At 41.2% G+C, this 27,447-nt stretch overlaps 1 long non-coding RNA gene across 1 annotated transcript; it reads left to right on the top strand.

Moving 5' to 3' along the window:
- The first annotated feature begins 1,109 nt into the window (after positions 1–1,109).
- On the top strand, positions 1,110–26,167 carry LOC128851327 (uncharacterized). The gene is made up of 3 exons (XR_008448669.1): positions 1,110–1,267; positions 8,568–8,640; positions 24,460–26,167. It is a non-coding gene; the product is annotated as an uncharacterized LOC128851327 (long non-coding RNA).
- The last annotated feature ends 1,280 nt before the right edge of the window (positions 26,168–27,447 follow it).

The raw sequence follows: 27,447 nt of genomic DNA on the forward strand, positions 1-27,447 counted from the left end.
AATAGACTGGCAAACAGTGAATCCTATATTCAGTTATCAGTATTAGCAATACAACAGACTAATCAAGAGAATAGATACTTACAAGATGTTAATTAATGCTTATAAATGCCCACACTCCCTTTCATAACTAACCTTCCTAACCTTCTGGCAGTGCTGGACTGAGGTTTGCCTGCTGCCACTTCTCTCCCCACTGCTGCTAATTTTCATAAGTCTTTCAAACTTGTTTTCAAGCTAATGCCTTTCCTCAAGTCTCTTAGGAATTCCTCACACTTTTCTGTTTAATCCATCTGATTATTGCCTTTGGCAAATTTTGCCATTGTTAATTTCCTTCTGGCAAGGTGAATTTGGGGACAGGTGACCTCTCAGCACAGCTGTCTCAGATATTTATTCACAAGCACTGTTAACTTTTGCATCCCTCTCACATCATCCTGTTACCCAGGTGCAGGTACTCACATATTGCTGTGATTTTAGTTTCTTCCTAAATTAGAAGTAAAAAAAAAAATATCTGTTGATAGAGTATTTTAAAACACCTGAGTGGCTTTGACACACCGAACAGTGTCACTTTATGAAACCGGGACTCAAGTTCCCAAGGTGCTAAGGACCTTTGCAAGAAAGAGTATCTCAAGTGAAAAATGCTGCAAGTGAAAAATGCTGCAGGCTCTTCAGTGTATGCACAGAGTGTGCAGTTTCATGTTTATAGTCTCAGCTGGAGGACCATCTCTCTGTGCTACACATGGGAGCCTAAAGCAGAATGTAGAGATCTGTTCTCAGAAAAACAACTCAGCCTGGCCAGAGCACACACACTGCTCTTGCTGTTGCTGAGACTACATATCCAAACCTCCAACCTGTCCTTTCCAGCTGTTAGCCATTTCCTCCTGTTGCCTGAATTCAGGCAGTTATGGTAGGTGGGGGTCGCTGGTCTGTGCACGTTGTGCTCTGTGGCTGGAGATGGGAAAGGAGCTACTTTACTGCAAGTGACATTTCAAGGAAACTGCTCTCATTTGGGGTGGCAAAATGCCCTCCCCCCCCTGGAAACAGAGAGCCTTGGCCAAATCCCAGCAGGGACTGATTCCTTGTGCCAGCACCCAATTAGCATGTAAACTGTCCTTGCATAAACTCTGGTGCAGCAAGGATGTGTTAGATGGCTTCCTTACAAAACTACATACTCAGTTGCACAGGTGTTACTGAACCCAGAAGATGAACAGGTCCCCAGGCACCAGCGCTGCTGTCCTTATAAGTGTTTTCTCCTGGTGTATTTTTGAGAGAGGTAAGTGTTTACAGATTGATTGTGCAGGTGTATGTGTTTGCATTTTCATTTTTAAACAGAGTGCAAGAGGCTCTTTCTGCTCTGGGGTGAGGATGTCCTGCCAGAAAAAGTACTGAGCTTTGCAACTTCATGAGAATGTAGAAGCATATGAAATGAGAAACATAAAAATTGAATTTCCTTTTGAATTTGCTTGGCAAGGAATGAGTCTATCTGATCTATGTCAGCTTACCATACAGAATAGTCTTCTGAGAGTACCCATGTAAGTGTGGAAGTGTAATGTTTCTGCTCCAGAGAACTCATAAAAGATGCCCGTTAAATAGATCCAGTATTGATAACCCTTTTCAGACATCAGTTTAATAAACACTGGGCTGCTCTTAAGGCAGTATATGTTCCACGAATAATCATGCCTAAAACTCTTTAATTTCTATGGTACAGGTCAGTCTTTCTAAGTCATCTGTTTTCCTTGGAGTTGATTAGATTTTAGTGTGTGCTTGAGTGAATCTTTCCTTGAATTCAGTGCCCAAGATGATGATAAGCTTCCTTAATATCTTTGCAAAGAAACCTAACTAAAACCATCGAGCTATTGTGGTCCAGAGAGCTGTGCACTAAGGATCTACTTCTTCTGCAATGTAGTGTTCTGGCAGTACTCAGGGGCTATGCAGGTGTGATAAAGCCCTTCCTAATGATGGGTTCTCATAATGTCTGTTAAGAGCTCAGAGCAAAGATACAGGGAATGAAAAACCGCCCTGATCTCAACATTTCATTGTCCTGTTTTGGACCTGTGGCCTGTCCTGTGACGAGAGCTCCTTGTGCTTTGTCCTCCACCATTTTTCTCCATTGCAGAGGGAAATGCACGGCTCTACTTACTTCGGTAAAATGACAGCTAAAATACTAGAGAATGGCAAAGTGGCTGCTTTAGCACTGTGATCATGCAAAGTCCTCCTCCATTTCCTCCTCTCCCTCCATGTCTTGCTCTCCTTCCACTCTCCTTCTCACATTGTGCGATCTGCTTGCAGAGCCTTCTGAGCTGAGCATTTTAATCACACTGCTGCAGGCAGTGACAAGCAGGGATGTCACATACAGTTAACAATGCTTCCTGGGACATATAAATAACTTGCTGGCTAACTCTCTTTTCTAGCACCATCCCATGAAAAGTGCACATGAGTGTGGAGAAGGAATACTGATATGTGTGTGTGAGACGCAGAACAAACCAAAATGCAGACAATCTGTTTTCTCTAGATTATGCAGGTGAGAACGTGTATGCCTGTCTCAAACCTGAGCAGAGCCCAAACACAGTGCTTGGCGGGGTGAGTGAGTCGTTTAGGTATCTGCCAGGAGAAAAAAGAGCCTTTTTACTGCTAAGTTGCTTTGGAAGCCCCAGTTAATAGTAATTAAGGGCCTAATCTAAAAGCCAATGGAAGTCAACAAACATTTTCTGTGACTAAGAGAGTGATGCTTCCAGAAGACCATCTACTTTTTCATTTGGCAGTAGCCCAGATATAACAGGTTATGTGTTTGCATGGGCTGCTGTGGGATGCAGACCTTATCTCCAGGGTGCCTGGTATCTTCCCCGACCAAAACAAGAGACATCTCTGCCCATCTTTCTGCCTTCAGGACCTAAACAAGCTTGCCTTGTGACTTTGCCCCTTTAATGTAGTCTGGAGCATTTTGTGCAGAGGTGGTAATGTGCTTTGCCTGCAGCTGAAGTCAGAGCATGCTGTTGGCCCTGACTCAATCTATTCTTTTGGGGCTTTTAGAGGATTTTAAGCTGACCTACCTAGAATGGAAACATTCTCATTATATCTGTGCTATAAGGTGAAAAGCGGGTCTGAGAGCAGGCTGAAGTAGGTTATTTTCTGGCTGTAGTTTCTGTTCAAAGCATGCACCCTGTAAGTAAGAAGAGTTAGATGAGGGGTTAGGCTACTCCTGTATCTGATGAAGTTTAATCACTTCTTTGACCAATTTTCCTCCTTATCAGGGGTGTTCGGCAGGTGAGAGATAGCAATATGAACTCCTTTTCTAACCAGGACAGAGGTGAGCAGAGCCCAAAGTCCTCAGTAAAGGTAGTGGTAGAGACAGAGCTAAAATCCAGGAGTCGTACTTGAGGACCAGATCAGCATCCCTGACATGGGAAGCTTCCATAAATCTGTCCTATCTTTGTTCCCTAGGAAGTTCAGCCATCACTAACACATCAGGGGCACTTCTGTCTGCAGAAAGGCCAGTTTGTTGTCTATTGACAGAGCAAATTAACTATTATTACGTGTTAGGGAAATCTGTGTTTGATGAGTAGCCTATTTGATCTGCTAAAATGAGTGCTTGCAGCATACACAACAGCTTGAATTTTGACCTTCCTATAAATTACAAATTATTACAGTGTGTGTTATGCTCTAGAGTATGTTCGAGCTAGGAATATTCCTTCACCATCACTTCTCCTGACATACAGGGATTTTCAATGTATTCTTTTCATGTCAGTCGATACTCTGTTAAGGTGATGACAAACCTTAGTGATAGTAATTTAGCACTAGTCTGAAGTGAGGTAATCAATTTGCTTACCTAATGATATAATCAATAGGTGCAGAAATGGTGCACGGGCAAGTCTGTGTTTTTCTGCTTGCTGCTGGCGGGGAAAGCATCAAAGTACCTTAGTGAATTACATGAACGGCCTCTTGCATGACTTGAGAGCCATTAAAGAGTTTTTAAAAAATCACATCTTGTCTGGGAAAGTTGCAAAGGTGTTTTGGAGGGCAGAGCAATGTCTCTAATCAATTGTCATTGGCAAAATACTGTGTTGCATTTCTTATGATATTTGTGTATGAGGTACTGTTTTTCACCTACCAGTATTTTTTGTCAGGGAGAGACAGGCAGGAAGTTCTTGCTTCAGTTTCTCAGTGTGAGAGTCTTCTCTGTAGTAGCTAAGCCAACAATCAAGGTTTTATTGTATTTCATTTGAAAGCATTAGCAATGTTCTTCACAAGCAACTACAGAAATTATATAAAAAACCTTTTAATCTCTTCTGCTCTGCTAAATCAGCTGAGCAGATCATACTTCCTCCCAGTCTAAACTAGGCTAGTCATACCCATTGTTGTTTGGAAGGACCTTGCTTATCTCGGTTGCAAGTGTTATTACTGCTAGTGACGTTCTTTAGCTCCATCATTTTATCACTTGTTTTATCAAACCAGTCTTGCCAATTAATTAGTATCTCTGCTCTCGCTTGATGCCACATCTATGGCTATGGAAGTGGGTAATCTGGGACTACCTGCAGTTCCTACTGTGATAGCTGCAGTCCCTCTGACACACATGGAGTCAGAGCCAGCCTTTTGCATCTGTCCTTGTCTGAATTGATTCAGTGGAAAGCCATATGAACTTTGGAGAATGCCAGGAAAAGCCCAGGCCTTTGACATGGAGCTCACTTTTTCTTCTGTGAAAGACAGCAATGCCTAGGAGCACAAAGTGCCAATTTCTGCCTCAATTTCTCTGTAGCTTACATCTAGGAGGGAGATGAAAGGGTAGCACCTTGCATGGAGGAGCTAGTTAATAATTATATATCAAAGATGACCCTTAACTTTCCTTGTCACACATTGCTGTGCTTTCCAGTCCCTTATACTTGTGGAGAGCATCAGAGGAGCACGCTTGTTCAACCACAGTGATGTCTGATCTGCCATACTCTTTCCTGGTGTCAGGGCTCTACAAGCCAGTCTGGCTCAGACGCCTGTGGTTTAGTACCTAACGGAGCATTCTGACACATGAGGCTGGACCCACAGGTCATCTCTGGTGTGTCCCAAGAGTGTGTGCAGGCTAAGCAAGAAAGCAGCTGCTCCTCTGCAGGAAGGTTGTGCTTTTCCAGCCAGCTTGGATCTCCTCTGGGGATGCAGGTGTCCTGCAAAATTTACAGTGTATTTAGGCATCGATTTAGATAAGTACCCAAATCTCTTCTGAAACTGATAAGGCTTAAGCGTAGTCTAACTTTAATGGTGTATTTATGGCACTTTATATAACAACCATGAATTCCTGAATGGTGCCATTTTCTGCTTTTGTATTAACAGGCTATAATAATTTCAGGTATATGAAATAACAAAAAGAAAGCATTTTTCATCTCAAAAATTCTTGGTGTTGGCAAAGGGAGTGATCAGTGCAGGTTTTCACTTCTTTGGGTGGATTCTTCACTGTCCAACATGTGGCTTACAGCAATTGTTTTACTTAGCATTCATCCAATTAGATGTGGATTGCTAAAACTTGAGACTATTATTTGTAGACTCATCAGATCAAGTTCTGAAAATTTGAACGCTCTTAGATAGAAGGAAAAAAGAAATAAAATAATGAGTGCATGAGAAAAAAGTGACTAGGTGAGGCAACTGGGCTTTAACTCTGCAATTGTCTCATTTCCAAGATGGGGTAAATTAGAATGAGAGCTATTAACATATACCTATATTCCAAAGAGCCTGTATTTTCGTCCACAGTCATTCATAGTATAGGCATTATTGTTGTGCATCACCCCATTAACTTTGCAGGAGAGGAGAGTCTTGTGTCTTTTAAGGTCTGAGTAGGGGATGCAACCTCTAGGTATTTGGAAATTGCACTGTGTGGGTTGAGCTTTTACTTGTTCTACAATGCCATTTTTTTTTTTTACATTCAGTACTGATTTCTATGTATTGATCTCATCTGAAATGAGTTAGAGGTTTTTCATTAAGCGTGTCTGTCTTTGATTTCTTCTCTTAAGTGAATTTTGTGAAACAACATGGGTCTTAGTTTTGGTTTGTTTTTTTTTTCCCCCATGAGAAATCGGTTTCTAGCTTTTGTGGCAGGGTCTTTATCTTGCACAGAGATGAAAAACTACACAAGATGTGAGAAAATCCAGGTGTAGACCTCCACTGGAATGTGCTATCTACTTTTAAAAATGTAGTGATACAAACTACAGATAGATACATCTCAGTTAACACCATCACCTGTGTGTGGAGATTTGACAGATGCTTAACTGAGCTTCCACATCCCAGTCCTCACAGCTGCAGGGAGGTGAAGGTGCCTCAACTGCTTGGTGTGGCTGTGCACGGGAGGTGGTTGGTATCTGAGCACTTGGCAGTGGCTCCTGAAGCAGTAGGGTAAAGCTGGCAGGTTGTACTGCTGGAAATATTGAATCTACATGTCTATGCAAGAATGGTCCTGATGACCTGGTGCAAAGCCAGGCTGTGCTGCAAAGACTTAACGCTGAGTTCTTGCACTGTTTTGAAACATCTGCCGAGCAAACTTAAATTAAACCAACTTAAACTGTGGTAGCTGTTATCCTGGGAGTGACAATAGAGCAATTAGGCTGATCTGAACTGGCCTTGGGCATATTGGCTCTCTGTGGCAGGTCGTGCTTCAGTTTCTCTGTCTTTTGTCTCAGCTCAAAGTAGGAACATGCTGGTGAAACACTGCTCTTGCCTGTCTTCTCCAGGGTAATCACAAGATCTCAGTTAAATTTTTGGAGGCACGAATGGAACATTCAATCAGAATGGAAGGTTGGTTGTGGCATTAACTGTGCTGACCTGTTGCCCTCCTGAAATGAACACCTTTCTGACCAGCTGACCTTCCTGAGACAATGACTACTGAGTTAGACTCAGTATGAAAATTAACAGCTGGAAAAGAATAATGTCAAAAACTTGTGTGTAGTATCCAGAAGAACAGTATTGCTTTAGTATCAGATCTTCACAAAAGCTGCCACTGAAGTACTTGGAAAGATTTCCTTTTTTGTCCCTTCCGGACTAACTTTGGGGCTTCATATTGAATGACGCACATCACATGTATGGTGGCAAGCATTCACCTGCAGTCTCCTTTGTGCCTCTTTCTAATCTCCTTCCCTCTCCCTGTTGGCTGTTGCACTAGTCTTCTCTCCTGTCTGGCTAAACTTGGTTGACCCTGCAGCTATTTTTATAACACTCCCTTGTGGTACCCAGTCGGAAGCTGCCTGTTTGCCTTGTGTTAATGGGAAGTCAGACCCAATTAGATGCATGCGGGGGATAAGTTGTTTCCTCTTACTCATAATGAATCCTGACCTTTCCCAGGATCTGGCTTGTCTGTTTATTCAATAACATGCTACCCATCATAATATGGAAAGAAATGGAAAAATCCCCAAACCTGCCCAAAGGCAGCCATTTGCCTTATGTTTAAGCAGCTAAGGATGATAAAGCACATATATGAAGCAAGCAGATAAGGCTGCCCAAGCGCGCAGGTTTGACCCTTTGGTAGAAGGAACACATCAGCTGCAGTATTTGATTGGAGTGTGCAAAACAGAGCTCTCACATTCAGCCTGCAGAATGGGCTCTGGGCATGGAGCGTAACAGAGCTTTTGTTCCGGTCACAGTGGTTTATCTCTCTAGGGACCAGTCTCTGAAAAGAGCCTCGCCTTGTGGGGAGCATGTCTAGGTGCCAGTTCAGTATGGTTGTGGGTAGAGCTGTGCATTTGCCTTTGTGCCTTGGAGCTGTGGCCCCAGCAGGGGAACTGGATTTCTGCAAAATGGTTTTGCAAGAGGAGAAGTGTCACAGAAATTCGAAACTTGTGCTCTTGGGTAAGATGTGAATGCATAATTCGCATTGGAACTTTTGAAAATTTTACCCTCTAGCCTTTGGCCATGATAGTTTTAAGCCCAAATTTTCTCTTGTTGTTTTAATCCTCATTTATGTGTGTGTGAAGATGAGGCAGCTGCCAGCTGCTAAATTACTGGAACAAAGGCAAGTTTTCTAAAGCATTTTATATAACACTTGTTCCCTTTCATTCCATGAATGATTCATTAATGCCTTTATTTGAGATAATTATTATGAAGGCTACAACCTTCTTCATTATTTGAACAAACACAAAACATAATAAAGAAAAACTCTGGAAGGACATAATTCATGCCCAGCAGAAGAAGTGCTGTTGTCAGCAAGTTGTCTATGCATGCATTAAACAGCAAAATCATATTTACCTCATGGCTGCGGAGTAACAAAGTCTCCCTAAATGTTTGTTTAAGAGAGGAAAGAAGGGGAAAATAAAATGGATTGAGCAAGAAGAGTAAAGTAGCTCTCATAACTGAGTGTGCTGTAGTCCTCTTCCATCACGTTTGGTGCAGCATGGTGCATCCAAATGTCTTGAGGTGCAAGGTTGGTCCAGTGATGCTACCCATGACCCAAATGCACTGTGAGCCTCTAAAGGAGTACGATTCACTCTGCTGGTAATGCCTGAGCTCAGCAAGAAAACAATCTCTGTTCTGTTAAACTGAGCTGGGCCTCTTTATTTTTAGTCTTTGTTTTTTTTTTTTTTTTTCTGACGGCTTCTGTGCCTTCACAGGAATTGCAGGGGTAGCACAACCACTTGCTTCAAACAAAATGTTCTCCCTGGTGTCCTGGATATTTTCTGACAGGTCAGTTTTAATTTTACTGTGTGTATTAATGGTTAGAAATGTTTTGAAACATTAGTGCCCTAGCCAGTTGGAAAAATGTGAGATGACAGCATCACTGTTCAACACCTTAATTGAGAATAGTATTTTCTAATCTGCTGCACAATTTCATTCACTGAATTTTTTCCTCTTGCTTTCCAATGAATTCCTTAGTATCAACTCGGATTCACAGATCTGAAGGCTGGAAGGGCCATTAGATTGTCTAATGTAAACCAAATATTAGTGAAATCTTCCTTGAAAATATTATTTTTCTGTACTGAAACCTCAGGATGGCAACATCATTTTCCCCAAACCAGAATTTTTTTATCAACACTTCTAAATTTCTATTCCTCATTTTGCACAGATGAATTTTCCAGAAGTCTCCCAGGTAAGCCACGTATCTGAGAGGTTGTTGTCATCACTTCACAGAGCATCTTGTTCATAAAGTGTCAGTAAGTGATAATTTAATAGGAATTTGTCACTTGGCATGAAAGTTAGTAACTTTATGGGTTGCTTATAAACTTTCCCTATAACTGCGGTAGAACAGGCAGATATGTTACTGACATAACATCTCTTTAGAAGTTCTGTAAGTGAAATTACAGATGAAAACTTAATATTAAATGTAATCTTACTGCTTTCTGTGCCATGAATACTATGGGGAACTGTATTGTTTCATTGTAATGGATGTGCTCTGCCCTAGGAAAGAGCAGTGTTACTGCAGGTGACTGGGAGCTGGATATCAGGACTCCAAGGTTTTAGTGCCAGATTTACCACTGATCTGTCATGTAAACACTGAATGAGTTAGTTGCATTTATGTATCAGCAATGATTAAGGTTCGCAGCATGCGGTACTTTCTTAAATCGTGGAGAGCGGTACTCCTGAATTAAACCCAGTGGTTGCTGTGGATGGAGGCAGTGGGCTGCATGGAGGGTGGAACAGGATGGTGCTCCCATCCAGCAACAGGGAAAAGGCACTCTGGTTGACTGACAAAATCCCTGAGTAAAACTTCACAGGTGAGATTAGTGTTCTCAGAGATTAACTGGGGTCGGGGGGGCACTGGATGTTTGCTCAGGCACAGCAGTAACTCTGAAGGGATCAGGCTCAGGAAAATATCTTTCTTTTTTGCCTTCTTAAGCACGATAGCTATGTCACTCTAATTCCATCAACAATTGTAGTTTCTTTATGCAATGGCTTGCAGTGGGGAGGAGGAAGCACATGATCCACTTTGTGAAAGGGCTCCGCAAGGAAGCTCTGCAGTCTTTGGGTTTTGGTTGGGTTTTGGGTTTTTTTGGAACAACAGTCATTGAAAATACATTATTAAAGAATATTGATTTGCTGCACAAATTTCTGCTGGGCTGAATTTTTCCATGCATGTCATTCAGTACCTTTTATTTATGCAGAAAATGGGGCAACTTAAAGTTAAAAATCCCGCACATGCACTTTTGATTTCCAAATAGAAATGCTTCTCCCTAAACTTGAAGCATGACTGGAATGCCACCCTTTTGCTACGTTAGAGCCATTATTGCTCCAAACTCCTTTCCAGCACCACAGTTTTAATCTGTCTCTCAAAGCTGCTGTGTAATTGCCATGGTCTCAAATCCCTCTAGATCAGCAAGAGATGCTCTAGTGAACCATAGAAACTGCGACTTGATCCAGGCAGCATAAACTCTGGAGAAAAATAAGGATGCAGGGCATCCAAAGTATAGCCACAAAAAAACCCCCTACAAACCTTAAGATTAAATTAATACTTTTCCTTATTTTTTTTTTTTTAAGTGGAAACCTGCTCCTCCAACACAAGTCAACACTTTCCAAATATCTGGTCTCAGATTCCCTGTGTGGGAAGCAGATAAAGGCCACAGTTATATTGATCAGCAAGGATGCTTCATTGCCAGATGTGAGGAGCTGGTGACTTGGCATGCATCTAGTGATGTGAAGGGTTAAATTTCATGCCTGGCACTAGCATGAAAGGAAGACAGGGCATATCCTTTAGAGCAGTAAGGATTCCTGGGCAGGTGTTACCCTTGCAGCTGGTTCATGTGAGGGTTTCAGGAAACCGAGGATCCACAAGCAACAGCCACATGGGGTGGCTGATCACCTCTGGCATTTTTGTCTCTCGGCAAAGGGATTGTCACAGGAATGGATTGCATACACATCTACCTTCTCGAGACTGTGAGGCTATAGAAAGTTACGGTACAGCAGGCTTTTTATTTCCCAGGAGGAGATGTAAACCTTGCTTCTTTGTCAGTCTCTCAGGCTCTGGGACAGCTGTCCCAGGTAGCTGCTGCCTTGTGCTCCCCCATGCCAGCAGCCCTCATGAAGGTTTTTTGTATTCCAGCTATATTTTTATCAGCATGTGTGCATCACCAATCAGAATGTATCTTGAAGGTGTAGTTTGGCTGCTCACTTTACTTTCTTTCGCTTTCTTTTTATGATTTGCCAGTGGAGAGTACCAAAGGGAGAGAGCAAGTTCTGAGGTGAGGTGGAATTGAAATGTATTTCATTGGAGGAACATTTAAAGGATTTATCTCTGAGGACAGTTCATCTGTAGTTTATCTATAAAAACAACTCTCAAGATACATACTGATGTGATTACTTTTTTTTTTACTGATTACCAATTACCTACTTTTTTTTGAAGAGCATCTATCCTTTGGGCATTTGTCCTATTTAATTAGGCAAACTTTTGACTATTGTGTTCAACAATAGACAGAAAAAATTGATGACTGGTCCCAGCAGTTTGAGATGTGAAATCACATGCAAAAGCATAAAGGCATCTGGTCATAAATTGGGTAACCAAATCTCTGATAGAAATTTTTGTTTCCTTAGCATTTTGTAATAATTCCAGAGCTGTGTGAGCGTTGAGATGGACGAAGTATAATTTCTTAGAGATATCCGCAAAGGGATGCAGATAGTACAACATATTTGTTGTTTACACTTCTGTAGGCTTTTTTTGACTTGGGTATTTTGGGACTATGTTTTGCCTTTTTAATGCTTGTTGTTTGGTTTTCCTTGTTTTGTTTTGGTTTTCTTTGTGTGTATGTGTTTTTAGTTAGTAGGTTTATTGTTTTATTCCAGCACTATGATTGTGGTTTTATATGGAGGTACTAATGCTCAGCACCCTTGACTGTGAGATAAAAATATACATATAGAACTTTGTGTTTACCAAAGGATGACAAAGATATCAGGGAAAAATGAGCTATGAGTATCTTCCAGCCTGTTTCAATATCATATTCCTCTAGCGAAGGCTCCAGAAAGCTCTACAGAAGGGGAAAGTTCTCCATCCACTTGCAAAAGACAAGATTTGGAGGCTTTTTTTTTGTGTTTTTGCAGTCTGTACGTCTTTGTATCTGACAGAACTGGGTTTTAAATTGGAAAACTAATTATTCAATTAGTTTCGGAAGAGGTAAACAAGGAATAGATATCTTTTATCTGATGAAACGTATAAAAATAATATATTTACCATTGTTCAAGTGCAAAATGGAAGAAGAACCCATATAAGATATAAACTGTATTCTGATTCCTGCTTTTCACTGATAGAAAGCTAGCAAGTTCTGCCACTGCTAGTCCAATAGGTAGGATTAGAAATGGATGAACTACCCTGTCTATACTGAGAACCAACATAAATTGAGAATTATGAGCTGAATTATAAAGCTTTCAATTCTTCATATTAAAAAGACCTTTTTTTAATTTTATTTCCTCCCCCCCCTTTCTGCTTGTATATGTAACAAAAAAGTAGATAGGAGCAAAATTAGTAAAATATAACAAATTTCTTGGACCTGGAGAATTTTTTGTCTTTATTGTTGTAGAGCTTGAGGCTCGAGGAAGTGGAACTATTTCGTTGAGACTGTGCGAAGCAATTTCCATCCTTCCTTCATATTTTCATGTCAAATAGATTGGAAGTAACACAGGAATCTTCCAGCATACTCCTTACATACAGAGAAGGATTCCTTTTGATCTGGTGTACTATAGAGTGGTTAACCCTTTATTGTACTCTAGTTCAAAAACATTTCCATGTAACCCAAGGATGTGATTGAGAACTGGAATAGACCAAGTTTGTTCTTAGCTCTTTCAGAAGTGGAAATGAGGTAAGGCCATTTGGTGTATTCATGCCTCTGCAAAATAGGGAAAAATACATTCTTTAGAATGAATAAGGTTAATTTATTTATATCTGAAAACCAGTTTGAGGTCTCTAGACACAAAGTACTGTAGGAAATGTAAGAAATGTAGAATATTGTACTTCAGACAAATCTTTCTTTTCATGTATCCATCAACTCAGTTTGCTCTGAAATGCTAATGAAGTGTATAGTATTGTAATAGTTTTAAGCCTGAGTCGAATTTTTAACTGGGCTGAGTCACCCTTGCAACAGGCCTGTGCTATTTGGAATAAAGTGCAGCCAATGAAAGACAGTGATGTATGGTGTGGAGTTGCATGTAGTTTGCAGCCTGGGGGAAAGCAAAGTTTTTTACTATTTGTTTGCTAAAAAAAATGGAATTGAAACATTAGTGACCCAACTGATACAGCGCATCCCCACACACAGTCAACAAAAAGCACTTCCTAGCATTAACCCTGGTTAGTTTTCACAGCCTTTGCTAAACACTGAAAGTTCCTGAGGAAGAGATGGAAAGGAATAAAAGCCCCATTTCTCTTACTTGCTTGCCACAAACACTGAATGCAGCTCTGTGCCTTGCAGAAAGGTGACAGGTATGGCTCTCCGTAATGGCTCTGTTGGTCCTGCACTGAAAAGTGTGATGTGTCCGTGTTGACACTCTCTGCCAACAGCGCTATAAATCATCCATGGAAGCATTGTCAGAGGGTCTGTGAACTGCGTTGCTGCTGCTGGAGGCAGCAAGCTGAAACAGCCTGCAGAAGGTGCTGTGATTTACCAGTGTTTCCTCCGTCTACGCCAAGGAAACCTCTGTGTCTGTGAGGAGCTGTTGCCTCTTCATTCTCCTGTCTCTTGCTTGTAAAAGTGTCAACCCTTAGTCATTCTTTTTGTTTAACTCCTGGTATTTGTTTCTGTTCCTTCGATGCAGAAAACCCTCTGCCCTTTTTGTATATATTCACATCCCTTGCAAAGATAGGATGCATCATCACCTTCAGCTTCAGCTAGGTCTACACCTGTATGTGCTCGCAGTATGTTCTGTGAACTCCTCAGACAGACCTGTTTCAAAGCTAGCAGGAGTCAGTGTGCAGTTTTCCTTTGATGAAAGGGAAGGATGTCTCATTTTTCTCACTCTTACACAGAAATAGAAGAGATGGATGCCCAAACCTGGAAAGCTGTGCTTTTAAAGACATACTTCTACTAGGAGCAGCATGTCCAATGAAGACATGGGGTTTACAAAAAGGGGTAATTTTGTATGGCATGAACCTGCCTCTTCCCTGTTGCTTATGGCTTGCATGGTATGCAATTATTTTCCCAACTGGAAGCTGATATTCACTTTGAAAGATTACTTTTTTTTTTACTCCTTCTAATAGGTGAGCCCTTTTGAAACAGTGATACATAGTGAACACCTTCATCTTTGAGTCTACTTTTGCCACAAACCAAAGTGCACTGCAGGGTAGTTACTTTTTTGAACACTTTCCATCAGTATTGGTTTCCCATTTTCACACTGCTAATTATGCTGAATGTATAGAAATCATGATACTGCCCTGTGATCTGTTGTATAGGTAGTCTTTTTAACCTCAGTTTTGCATAAGGACATACAGATGGAAATCCTATTGCATTAGCAAAGACCTTTAGAAACACCTACACACTATTTAACTCAACCTGAATGTTCAACTGCACTGAGGGTCTGGTGCAGGCTGCCTGTATAGACAATATGTTATACTATTGCTGAATTAGATATACAGGAAAACTGCATGTTTTGATTAAAATTTTACTGGTTTAAGTCTTGTGACACAAAGGATATCTGGAGACGTAAGACTGTACTGAGGATAAAATGTTGCTAGATGCTGGTTAGACATATCAGGGACATATCATGCTACATCCTGGATTTCATAAGTCTTCTTGACCATTTTCTGGGGCCACAGTTAGATTATGTTAGCTAGACTTTTGGTCTGACTAACTATCTTTGTTTCACTTTTAATAGCTTCAGTGTAGTTGTTTGAGCTTCTTGTTCAAAGTTTTCTAGAGTGTGAGCAATCTCAGGCAAACACAATGCGTCTGTTTGCTCAACCACACAGTTGTATTTTTATATTAAAGAACCTTAGACACTGTGGGTGAATTTTTTTCCTCCTTAAAGGTAAAAAGGAAACACCTTTGAAGAACACTTTGGGAAAAATATCTAAAACAGGTGACATGAACTTGTATGTGGAGACAACTCTCTGTCAGCTATGGAGGGCAACCAGATGACTGCCTTAACACAGGCATCTAAATTTCAGATCATCAAAGTTAGGAGAGATGATACCTTTTTGTAGTGTCATTTATCAGCTGCTCTCTTTTAATGGCAGGGGAAGACTTAACAATGGTCTGAGATCTGAGCTATATCAGTGCTATAGCTTAAATATATAAAGAGTATGTCACTCAAATTATGGTTATCCTTTGTGTATCTGGGAAGATTTTCTGATAAGTTCTTACATCGTGTCAAGTGTTGCTCTTGCCCCAAGGCTGAAATTTGCTGCACCAAAATAAGATATGCCCTTGGGTCATCTGTAATGCTATCTGGAGAATGTCAGTGAGAGGTCGATGTTTAACTATTGCACTTTGGAAAATTGCTTGGGCTAATTTACATGGGGAGCTTTGATAGATAGGTAAGCATGGCAATTCCATTGGCCTTAGTGTGGAGTGGGAGGATTAACAGACAGCTTCATCTGCCATGACAAAACTTCTCTCTGACATCTGGGCCATTAAAGTAAATGACAGGTTTTACTGCAGTGTCTGTCTCTTGGAGGGACATTGACAATTTGCTGCTTAAAACCCAAGTCACAGCAGAACACTTAGTTGACAACTGAGACCTTGGCGTCAGCAGCCAATACTGATAATATACAGCACAAACATCCCATGAAGGGTGGAAAACATCATTCAGACATGCCTTGTTGGGGCAGATCAACGAATAACGCTTCCTTCTCTGTTATACTCCAGGGAGAGAACCTTTTAGTGTAGTGCGTGGTAAAGACAGAGGTACCAACTTTTCTTGTGTTTTTATTTATTCCTGACAAACATGATTTATGAATTAGAACACTTGTTTCATTACAGAAAGGATTTATCTGCTCAGTGCCCTGACAATGATTTCCTTCTAATATTTTCTGCTCATGCATTTCCTACCCCATTTGTACACTGTTTTGTCAGTTCCATAAATCATGACAGATAAGTAAATCCTTCCCTTTACTTTTTGGAATGATAGCATTGCTAATATTTTTTGTGAACATGGTGCTCCCAGACTTTCTAGAAGAGAAGGCGTGTTACTTTGTTGTGCAGGACAATAAAAGCAAAAATATTCTTGGTTCCCTTTTTTGGTCAAATTGCTAGGGTGTTTAACCCTTCACATTGCTTGCACACAAAGACTTTTAAGAGAGAAGAGCTCCATCAAAGCTCTGAAACTACTTTTGAAGTACACATGTGCATCATCATATTTGAGTATTTTATCAGTGAATACAGATATTGAACATTACACAAAGCTTCTTTGCTATTTTATGAGTTGTACAAAGAAGTCTGTATTTGCACAGCCTTTGAACTCTGTGCTAGCAAAGTAATTTTGTGTGCAGTAGCACAGAATTCAAACTGCTTTAACTTTATCATAGTTCCTTTGCCATATTCAAGAAGAGCTACAGCTCTGCAAAGTTATTAAATTAATTCAACTTGAATGAGTAAGTAAAGCCTGGAGCTCAATTGAGATTCTTATGAAAAAGAATGGAGACCAAAATGGACTGTAGAAAAATTGCAGCAGAGATGAAAAACTTCTATATGGAAAAAAAATCAAGAAAGAAATATCACATTGTCTAAATAAACTTTAAAGCATTTCTCCAAGAAAAAATACATTTTGGGATTTAAAAGGATTGGGTTGTTTTTTCTTATGAAGTGATTGAATGTGCAGACAGCATTGTGATGGAAGGGTTTTGATTCCTTAGCTTACTGGAAGGCTGGAAGAACTTTCCTTCTCTGTCTAGAAAAGAGATAACACATTTTAATTTTATTCCTATCGCTATTTAGCAAAGATGCAAGAGAAATATCTCTTGTCCACCTTTCACAGTGATGTATTTTCCCCCACTTCCTTTGAAGTTTCTTGTGTCCTTTGATATCTATGAGTAGCCCATTGACCAAGCCATCTATGACATGAATGTGTTCATGGAGATGAAAACAAGTCAGGAACGCAGCTGTTCCTTTAAGCATTATTGAATTAACAGAAAACCAATCATGACTGAATCCCTGACAGTAGCATGAAGTACTACATAGGTACGTTGATTATCTCTTCTTTTTTGTCAGCTTGGGGAGAGGTTGTATCTTTCTAGGCTCTGATAGGTCATGTATAGCCCACACAGAGATGTACTGCTGCAGTGCTTTCCATTACAGCAGTAAGTAATTTCTAGTGGAAATGTTGTGGGACAGAATATGTGGCACAGCTAAATAGACACCAGGTTCTGCTGTTCTTTGAATGGGTGAGGACTTATGCTGAGAGATTTAACTTGTCTCCCAGACTTGCTAGAGTAATAAGGTACCACTTGGTGTGAGCAGAGGTCACCCATAATGAGAGCAGTTGCTATAATTAGCTGTCATCATTCTGAAATGGTAAGCACTAAAAAAAGCACTCCAGGTTGTGCAGGAGGGTTATTTTTGTTCTCTCTTTTTTTGGACTCATCCTTTCAGAAGGAATAGGTCTTGCCTGAAATCTGTCAAAGAACTGTCAAGTTACGTTTCACAAGGTAATGCAGCAGGTCTCTGATTGTACTGGACTATGCCCTCCCTTGTAGAAATGGGTCTTTCAACCCAATGCATTTTATAAGACCATGACATGTCATCTTGTCTTTTCTCTTTCAAGGTACTCCATCCATATTTAACATCCCCTGGACCTTCATCTTTATCCAATTTCCTCTTCATGTCTTGATCTAAATAGTTGTCATGTAGCTGCCATTCACAGGAGTTTTATTCTAGTTCCTGGGTTCTCCAGTGTTGAGAGTGGTGATTCTTACATCTGGGAGGAAAACTTACCCAGCAGTCTTCATAGAGGTTACAGGAATGACAGTTAGAATAGCCCTTGCTCTACTAATCTATGATGAGTAATAAAGGTAAAATATCCATTGTTCAAATTTTAGAGAGAATTTAGATGGAGGGTGAATACACTTAAAAGAAAAAATTGGATGTCTGATGCCTCGTTGCATAGGTGTTTGTTTGTTCCTTGTTGAACTCTGGTAGATGAAGATTAGTGTAATGTGTGAAAGCTGCTCTGGATGTTATACTGCTATTGCTTTGTGATCTGTCTATGAGAAGAAAATAAGTATTGGCATTCCAGGTATGTGAAAAGGGTATATGTATATGGATCTTGATTATCAGGTGATGACTACAAAGAACAAAGGAGACATTTGACAATATGACTTGTATCTTTGAGCAGTATGTAAATAATTTTCTGGTGGCTGATGGGATGAAAGCTCCTTGAAAACACAGGTATTTTCTAATCCAAATGAAATTGCACCAGACAAAAGCCTGAAAGCAGTGTAAAAAGTACTCTTTACAAGGAATAGCAGTCCATTCTACCCTGAACATAGCGAGTTGTTTCTTGTATTCTTCCCTTTGAAAAGGAAAGATAAAATGAATGGCAAAAGGATCTGATTTTGTAAGCTTTAATGCATGAAGATATCTGCATGCTAGACCTTGTGCTGCATTTCACTGAATACTCCCTCCCACCGTGCCCCAAAAATGTGATTAGGCAGAAGTTATTCTGGAGGAACATAAAATCAATGCTGTCATATGAAGGTTATTGTTCACTACTTTTATTGTCCAAAGACAAATATGAAATAGAGAACTGTTCTTCTGCACTAGCCTAGGAAGGTCAAAGATTCACAAGTTCACAGTTGTGTCATTTGCAGTCCTGGAGATCACTGACTGGTGATGTAGCAGAGGCATCTGACAGATGTCAGCACAGCTAAAGAGGGAAGTAAATCTGCTCTGTGGAAGTAGGTACTAGGAGGTTAAGCAATGAGACTTGGATTCCCCTTCAAAGCTGAAAGGAAAGAGGATGAAAGCAGACCTGGCAATGCAGACTTCATGGTGTACAGCATACGTGTCTGACACCTGGGTGTGTGGGAATGTGGACTATAGCCTCTGTCACATACAGCCCCTGGAATGTGGCTACTAGCCCCTGTCCGCATCCTTCCTCTGGAAGCAAGGACGTTAAGATCTAGTTCCACTGTCAAAGAGTTGAGTGAATTATCTTGACTGGAGAATCTGACACTGGCACCAGGAAAAAGAAAGTTAAAAATAACTGACATTTAATATCCAGTAGGTGTTTTTTAGGTGGTATATTGTTTCAGTGGTGGTATCCCAGTTGTCTGTCAAGAAGTAGAATAAACAGCTGTCGAGAAGTACCAAAGTCCAAACTATCATATCGTCTGAATTGCATCATTAATAGCACTCTGGTTAATCAATAACATTACAATATCTGTCTTATAACAGCTCATACATACACTGTTGTAACTATTATAATGTCTACCACTGCAACTCGAGAGGGACCATGTTTATGTCTGAGCTTACTAATAAGGTTAAAGAATATTTGAGTCATTCGGAACAGACATTTAGTACTAACTGCAGAGGAATGTCTAATGAACTGTTTCCTGATGAGACTTGAAGGCTTCTAACAAACAGTACATGACATTCACACTCTCTGACTAAATTTTAAAACTCTCCCCTTACTAAATACCTCTTTTCTGTCATCTAGGCAATGGAGAGCACTGCTGTGGTAATGTTTGTATCCTTTACTCCTTTCCTAAGTGAATCTTCTGGTACTCGTCTTTTTCCAGCTCTTCTCTTTTTGTGATATGTGAATGGAGCAGTCCTGGAAAGCACCAGTCACGGATCTCTTACCGTTTTGGCACCATCAGCAGTAAAGTGAACTGCCTATGCTTTCCTACCACTCCATCCTAATTCACTGCTTGATTGACTTCAATTCCAACCCTCCACTCTGTGTTGAGGTTGTCAGTAGGACCCTTATTTAACATTGGTTGATTTTGTTCTCTGGCACAAGACAAGAGGGAATGCCGTCAAGCTGCGTCAGGGAAAGTTTAGATTGGACATTAGGAAAATTTTCTTCACTGAAAGTGTTATTGAGCAGTGGAACAGACTGCCTTGGGAGGTGGTTGAGTCACCATCCCTGGAGGTCTTTAAAAGTTGGGTAGACGGGGTGCTTAGGAACATGATTTAGTTGTAGACAGGTACGGTTGGAGTTGATGGTCTCAAAAGTCTTTTCCAACTTAATGATTCTATGATTCTGCTTTCTGTTACCAAATTCTGGGTTAAGAAAAAAAAAGGAACTGTAATGTGGATGCAGAGAAAACTCCAAATTTCATTCTGTTGCAGTGATTGAGTGCTCAAAACTTTTCAAGATGAGGTTGTTTCTACATAGCACTTATACACTGCAATAATGGAGCACATATACCTGCAGTAGTGTGGTCCTTTTCCTGGGTGAAATAATCTTGTCAAGATTATCTTAGGATCATGTAATTATAATTTAGAGTATGGATTTACTGGACTTGGGGTGAAGCTAGGAGATTACCTCCACACTGCTTCATTGCATTGTAAGGCCATCGTGCTAGACTCTGGCTACAAGCTGTAGCACTTTCAGGCTGTAATTTCTCTTCCTGCCCTTGCTTGACTAAAGCTTGCCCCTGATTTAAGCAAGGCAAGGCACTGTCATTAATTCATCTGCCTATTGTTGCTCATGACAGGAGTAGTTTATTTGGTAGATGGTATACAAAGTGGCACTAAGGTTTGGTCTGCTTTCAGCATCTCATCCATCAGCTGAGCACTGTATAAGCAATGCTCTGACACTTACTAAATTTGGAGTTTTTGGGCTTTTTCAGAGAACTTCATTTGTTTTTGTGGCTTACAGAAAACATGTCCTTTCTCTTCCGCCAAGAAAACAACCACTCTGTTTTTGTTTATTTGCACCTCTTTGTGTGACGGAAAAGGCAGGACAGGATTACGTTCTTGGGCAGAAATACACAGTCAAAATGAGAAAGATGGAAACCTGCTTAGTGAACCCTATAGAGGGTTTGCCAGTCTTTAAGCCATGGAGTTCTGTGTGACATTTTTAGAGGGTTTGAATACATCTGTCTTATCCTGGTTTGACTACAAGATGACAGAGAAGTTTCTAAAAACTGCAGAATGGAAATACTTGAAACTGGACTCCAGAGCTGTAGCTTGCTAAGCAAAGGAAAAGGGGATAAGAGCGTGAGAGCCTTTCCTGTGACTTGGCAGGGAATTGAACTGTGTCCTTCCTCTTAGGATGAGGACACCCAGGTGGTTCAGTGCTTGCTTTGCACTACAGGTGTTCTTCTTTCACCATCTTTTTCTTTCTTTGTGTACTTCCCTTCTTTTCAGTTAGAGATGAACAGACAAACAGCATGAGGTCCCAGGCAAGCAAAACCCTTGCATAAATCTATGTGCAAGACATTACCTGCATGAGAGCCTTTTGGGCTATGCCAGCTGCTCAGCCGCCCTATGACAGCCTGTCTGGCATATCACGCCAGTCTTCCCTACTGTTGAGTAGCCTCACAGCTGTGCTGCACCAGCCCAAGTCTCACCACCAGTCCCCCAGCATCCCCCAGCAGATGTTCCTTTTCCAATTTGTTAACTGAGGTTGGAGTAGGTCACTGGCACAGCAAAGCCATGGGAGGGAGAGAAGTGTTGTTGTCTCCGAAGGCTTTCCACTGTCCCACTTCTGTACGTGGTCTGGCCACTCAGGACAATGAAGAGAGCTGCACGTATGGGATCAGGTGGTGAGTCTACCTGCCCTTTTTCTGCTTTGAGATGAACATTGATTACCTAAGGTCTGGGAGGCAAAATTTCTGCTGGTCCAGGCACTGGGAGTGCAGTGAGCAAGGAGCATAGAATCATACAATCATTAGGTTGGAAAACACCTTTGAGATCATCAGTTCAAACTGTACCAGTCTACTAATAAACCATGTCCCGAAGCACCTCATCTACCCTCCTTTTAAACACCTCCAGGAATGGTGACTCAACCACCTCCCTGGGCAGACTATTTCAGTCCTCGATAACCCTTTCTGTGAAGAAATTTTTCCTAACGTCCAGTCTGAACCTCCCCTGATGCAGCTTGAGGCCATTCCCTCTTGTCCTATCACCTATCACCTGGGAGAAGAGCCCAACACCCACTCCTCTGCAACCTTCTTTCAGGTAGTTGTAGACAGTGATAAGGTCTCCACTCAGCCTCTTTTTCTCCAGGCTAAACAACGCCTGTTCCCTCAGCCACTCCTCAGAAGACTTGTTCTCCAGCCGCTTCACCAGTTTTGTTGCTCTTCTCTGGACATGCTCCAGGACCTCCATGTCTTTCTTACAGCGAGAGGCCCAAAACCAAACACAGTATTCAAGGTGTGTCCTCACCAGTGCTGAGTAGAGGGGCAGAATCTCTTCCCTGGTCCTGCTAGCCATGCTGTTTGTGATACAAGCCAAGAGGTTTCTTGTGTAGAATCCTGTGAGAAAACATGTCAAAGTCTTTACTAAATTCTAGGTACATTACATCCACAGCCTTTCCCTTGTCCATCAAGGGGGTCACCTTAGAGGGTGATCAGGCTAGTTTGTCTGGACCTGCCTTTCATAAATCCCTACTGAGTGGGACTGATCACCTGGTTGTCCTGTGTGTGCAGTGAGATAGGACTCAGGATATTTGTGGGTTTCCTCGCATTTGCCAGAGCAAACAACTTAGTAATTGTTCATTCTGCCTTCTCAGCATCATTTTGCCTCTTTATTGCATATTTTGTAGTTTCACCAAGCGTCTCACCTTCTTCAGATATATAGCCTGATGGGGTGGCATCATGGTCTGGCTGCAAGTGCCTGCCACCTCGAGGATTTGCCCTCTTCAGTTTGGTTCCCTGTGGAAATAAAGCTGTATGATCACACTCTCAATGTATATGTCCATGACAATGTACAGTGTACAATGACATGTACATTGTCAACATCAGTCATACGTGACAGAGGCATGTATGTGTCTCAGAGATCAAAATTTTGCAGAAATAAGTGTTGGGTGGAGAAGAGTGGTACATCTGCAAAGAAAAGGCAGTAAGCTTGTGCTACACAGGCATCAGAGAATCACTAAGGGAAAGAGGTGGTGGAAATCCTGTTTATAGGAACAACATTTAGGGAACAATCATTCCCATTTAGGCAAGAGAGAGAGTTTCCTAATGATGTGCTTATTTTCTTCTACATTTATTTATAATATTGATTATAGTAGTTATTTGTGTTTTGGTGGTGTAAAGTGGAAAAGATGAAAGCCCATATCTTCAGTGCTGTTCAAAACCAAACACTAAAAGCAAAGCAAGCCCGGGTTAAAGTAATACAGCCTTTGCAGAACTCCTTGGAACATTGACTGTGTTTGGTGTCTCTTATCTAAACAAGTAACACTGTCTAAAGGAACCCATAGACTAAGATGTGTGTATCACTGCGATCAGCTTAAATTCAAAAGGTTGTTGATAACAGTTTCTCACCTCTATTATCTGACCATTCACCAACCAGCTAATTTTACATTTTCTGTAAAATATAAGGTGATTTACTGCGGTGTTGGTTTTGTACCTCTTTGACCTTTCAGATCATCGAAGGTCATTACTATCATCTTTGGATTATATAAATGAACCAGGAAGCATACAAGGCTCCTTATGGCTGGTACTGCAGAGCAGTCATGCATTAAATAAGAGATTAATGTGGATTCCCATAATCTGGATCAACACACAAGAATGTAAAGCTGGCTTTCTCTCTGAGTGCTTTGCACATTATGAACTGTCATTAGTTTCTCCATCTGCCTGAACTACCCTCATGGGACCTGCAGCTCCTCAGTGCTCCTCTCTGCTGTTCCCCTGCTGGTTCTCATGCTGTGTCTCACAGGATCCTGTCTAGTATGAATTACAAATGCTCAGGTTCAGCACCAGGGTATGAAGGTGAGGACAGAGGAGGAGAGCAGGACAGGAGATTGTATTTCACTCATGGCACCAGTGGCAGATGCGCTGTGCCTCTGATCCCATGTTTTCTCCCTTGTCTCCCTGGGGAGATGGCGATGCGGTAAATGCTTCCTCATGGGGGTCTCTAGGAAGGCTGTTGTGGCTCCAGGGATGTCTGATCCAGATGGGACCCAGGACCCATGGGAGAAGTGAGAGCAATGGGAAAATGAGCTATGACTCCAGCAGTGCTCTGTAGCAAAAAGCAACAAATACAATGTATGTATTCCTTCCGCTAACAAGGAAAGGAACGGAGAAATAAACAAACATTGGGTATTTTACTGCTTCCCAGTACAACAAAATCCCATTTTGCAGGGGAAGAATATGCAATCCCTAGAATTTTTAACCAGCTGTATTGCTGCATGCTATTTCCAATTTCCTTCCCATGATGCGATGTGCCCCAGCAGTGCACCCTAAAGATGTGCTTTTGTCACCTTGTTAATGTAGGTAAGTACATCTCATTGTAAATTACTCAGGCTTTTTGCAATTTGTCTTTTGGAAACTATTCGTAGTCCTTTTGCGTGTGGCCCTCAGCTGCGAAATCCTCTTAAATCTTTGTCAAATAGGTAATAATGAAGAAAATAAATTTTTGTACATCGTGGACATGCTAACTGCAGCACACAGTAATCTCTTACCCTCCAATTTTTTTGCAGTACATTGAGCTGTCAATCAGCAAATGACCTGAAGAGAAAAGAGGAGACAAAGAAGCTGAAGAAAATTCTGGTACTTGAGTGAAAATAGCTACGTTTATCCAACGGAATCCTAATAATACTTCACATCCTAATAAAGATAACTGTGAAATATATTTAATGGTAAACTGAATTAGCAATATATACTTCTTTTGGGTCTGGTAAAACTGATGCGTATTCCCATGAAACAGAATCTCCCTTTCAAGGTGCCAGTACAGGTGCACCCATACACCCTATCTGTCATACAGCTGTAGTGTCTCCCTAGCCTTTATGGCTGCTGCGGTACTGCCTGAGGAGCAGCCAGTGTGCGTATGCTGTGAACGTCTGCAAACAGGTCTGGGCAGTGAACCCAGCATTGCCTTTACCTGAAGATGTTGCGGATCGGAGAGGCACCAAAAGGGATGCGCAGAAGGGTAACAGCAATGAGAATATTTGTTTGTGTTGACTAGCTGGTGGGTACTGAGGACTGCTGTTGACAAAATTAGCTGACAGCTGCAATGTGCTGGTGGATATTGGAGCTTTGGCAAAAAGGAAGAAGGATACAAGGAAATTATGAGAGTCAGCATGGATGTGCATCTTTCTGACAGAGAAGAGATTTTTAGAGGTATTGTACCTGGACTACATTTCCAAGCACCAGCCTGAAGATTCTCTTCATCTCTGAGCTGTCCAAGGACTTCTCCAGCACTGATTTTGGCCAGTGATTAAGGCAAGTGTGGGGTATCAAAAAGTCACTGAATAAGTTGTTGGTTGTTGGTCTTTGCTCAAGTAGCAGTCAAGGTGTCCTACTGCTAATATGAAGAGTCATCCTACATCTTTCATGTGCTATTGGGAACTACAATGAAACAACTGTATTTCTACGAAGCTGATCACAGACCATTGCAGATCACGTCTTGTGATGGACATGGCATTTCCTGAGCATCCACAGGATCCAAAGAACCTCTACATCTCACACACAAGTCCTGTATTGAAAGAACTTACCTTCTGTGATTTAAATCAGGAGGATGCCCTATTGGAAGGCTCTCTAGAAAAAACTTTCAAGTCATATTGAAGATCTGATCAGTAAAAAGAAATGTAGCTTCAGTCTCCAGGTCTGTCAGTAAGGTACACCAGTGAGAATTCATTTTTCTCTTCTCAAAGTGTCATATAAAATGTTTCTCACCCATATGAAATACATAATGCATAACTCACTATTGTTTGTAGGTATGTCAGTAATGCTTTATATTTCCAAAACTGAAATAAATCTTGTTTTTCTGAAAATGTATACTGTTGTCAGTAATTATATATTAGTATGGCAGGATGCCTCTGAAGGCTTTGGGCTGTGGAAAATCTGATTTCTGTGTTAAAATTGAAGCAAGTGACGTGAAAGTGCACATGTTATTACACCAGCATGGAAATAGGGAAGGAAAATATTAGCTCATATTTTGAGTTTTGTAGAGCAGTCTGCCAGTGGTTTCCTTCTCTTTTCTTCCATTCCTGACTTATCTGTAGGTACAAAGTTAATTACTGTCTTTATATGGACAAACCTCAGATCAATTTCTGTTCCATACCCATCTGCTTGTGTCCAAATGAGATCTCAGCCTGTCTATCTGGCATTTCCTCTCGATGTGTCATCCCCAGCTCCAGTTCAAGAAAGCTAGAACTCAGCTGTTCATCCTTCGTCACAACTCAGCTGTTCATCCTTCATCACAACTCAGCTGTTAATCAACGGTCTCTCCTTCTTTTGGGGTAGGTCTGCTGTTTGATACGTTGCCAGTTTCTTATGTTTTTCTGAATGCTTTGGGCTGCTGCTAGTCCTTTGTTTCTTCACATGTCCTATGCTTTCTTCATAGTTACTTAAACATGGGGAAAAAAAATGATCTCTAATCTTCTGTTGAATCCTGCAATAAAACACTTATTTGCTGGAAAAATCCTCAAAAAAAAAAAAAAAAAAAGGAGCAATCACCTCATTAATTCCTAAAATATCGAGACTTTTTAGTTGTGCTTGCTTTCCTAAACTGAGCCTTAGATTATTCAGAATTTTCCTGAAATTTTCTTGTATTGCTATTTGAGGAAGTAGCTGGCACTCGTAAAAGCCGTGTGATTTGGAATCGAGAACAGTCTCCTGATTTTCACTGTAAATTTACCTACCATTAGAATAAAAATAGATCAAATTCATACCCAAAGGGCTCCCATTGCAAAAGTGTAATGGCAACAACAGCGAAAATTAGAGTGGATGAAACACCAATCTCCCCTCTGAAATCAGTCCTTCAGATCTCTGTGTATGGCTGCAATCTGGCACCCTTCTCTGGCTGGGTGACGAAACCGTGCAGTTGTATTAGATCTGTGTTGCATACCTCTGAATTTTTATGGGTTTTTTTCCTTGTATGGGTCTTTGTGGCTACAGCTACAATTTGCAAGTTCAGTGTTTTCTAATTCATTAATTTGCTTGTCGCTGTTACCATGGTGCTTTTATTTGGCAAGCATGGAGCTCATAGCAAGTATACTGAAGTCAAGCTGGAATTAATTTCTGCTTTCTCTCTGTTTCTTTTCCCAGTTCCTCCAGTGGGAATGTGTGAAAGGAGCCAATGAGGAGTACTTCTTCTAGTGTGATGGAAGTCACTGAAGCTGGAGAAGGGGCATATGCCTTCCTATCTTCTCTCATCAAGACATCCCATCCCACAGCCACTATCTCCTGGGGCGAGGAGGAGGATAAACCTTCTTGCACAGACCTGATCCTGATGACCTGTGGTGATTAAGAGGGAAGGAACAGAGATGGCAAGAAACATGTCCTTGATGCACAGCAGGGAGGTATGAGACTGACCTGGACAGCAGAGAGATGCCCCACTGAATGAATGATGACCTAGGGCAGGAGGTAGACAGGAGCCTGTGACGCCAGAGTGTGGCTGTGAGGCTTTTGGGTCTGCGGTGGTTCCCTGTGAGTCTATGGGAAGGTAGTTAGGCAACCTGGCTAGG

The sequence above is a fragment of the Cuculus canorus genome, chromosome 2 (genome assembly GCF_017976375.1).
Source record: "Cuculus canorus isolate bCucCan1 chromosome 2, bCucCan1.pri, whole genome shotgun sequence".
NCBI lineage: Eukaryota > Metazoa > Chordata > Aves > Cuculiformes > Cuculidae > Cuculus > Cuculus canorus.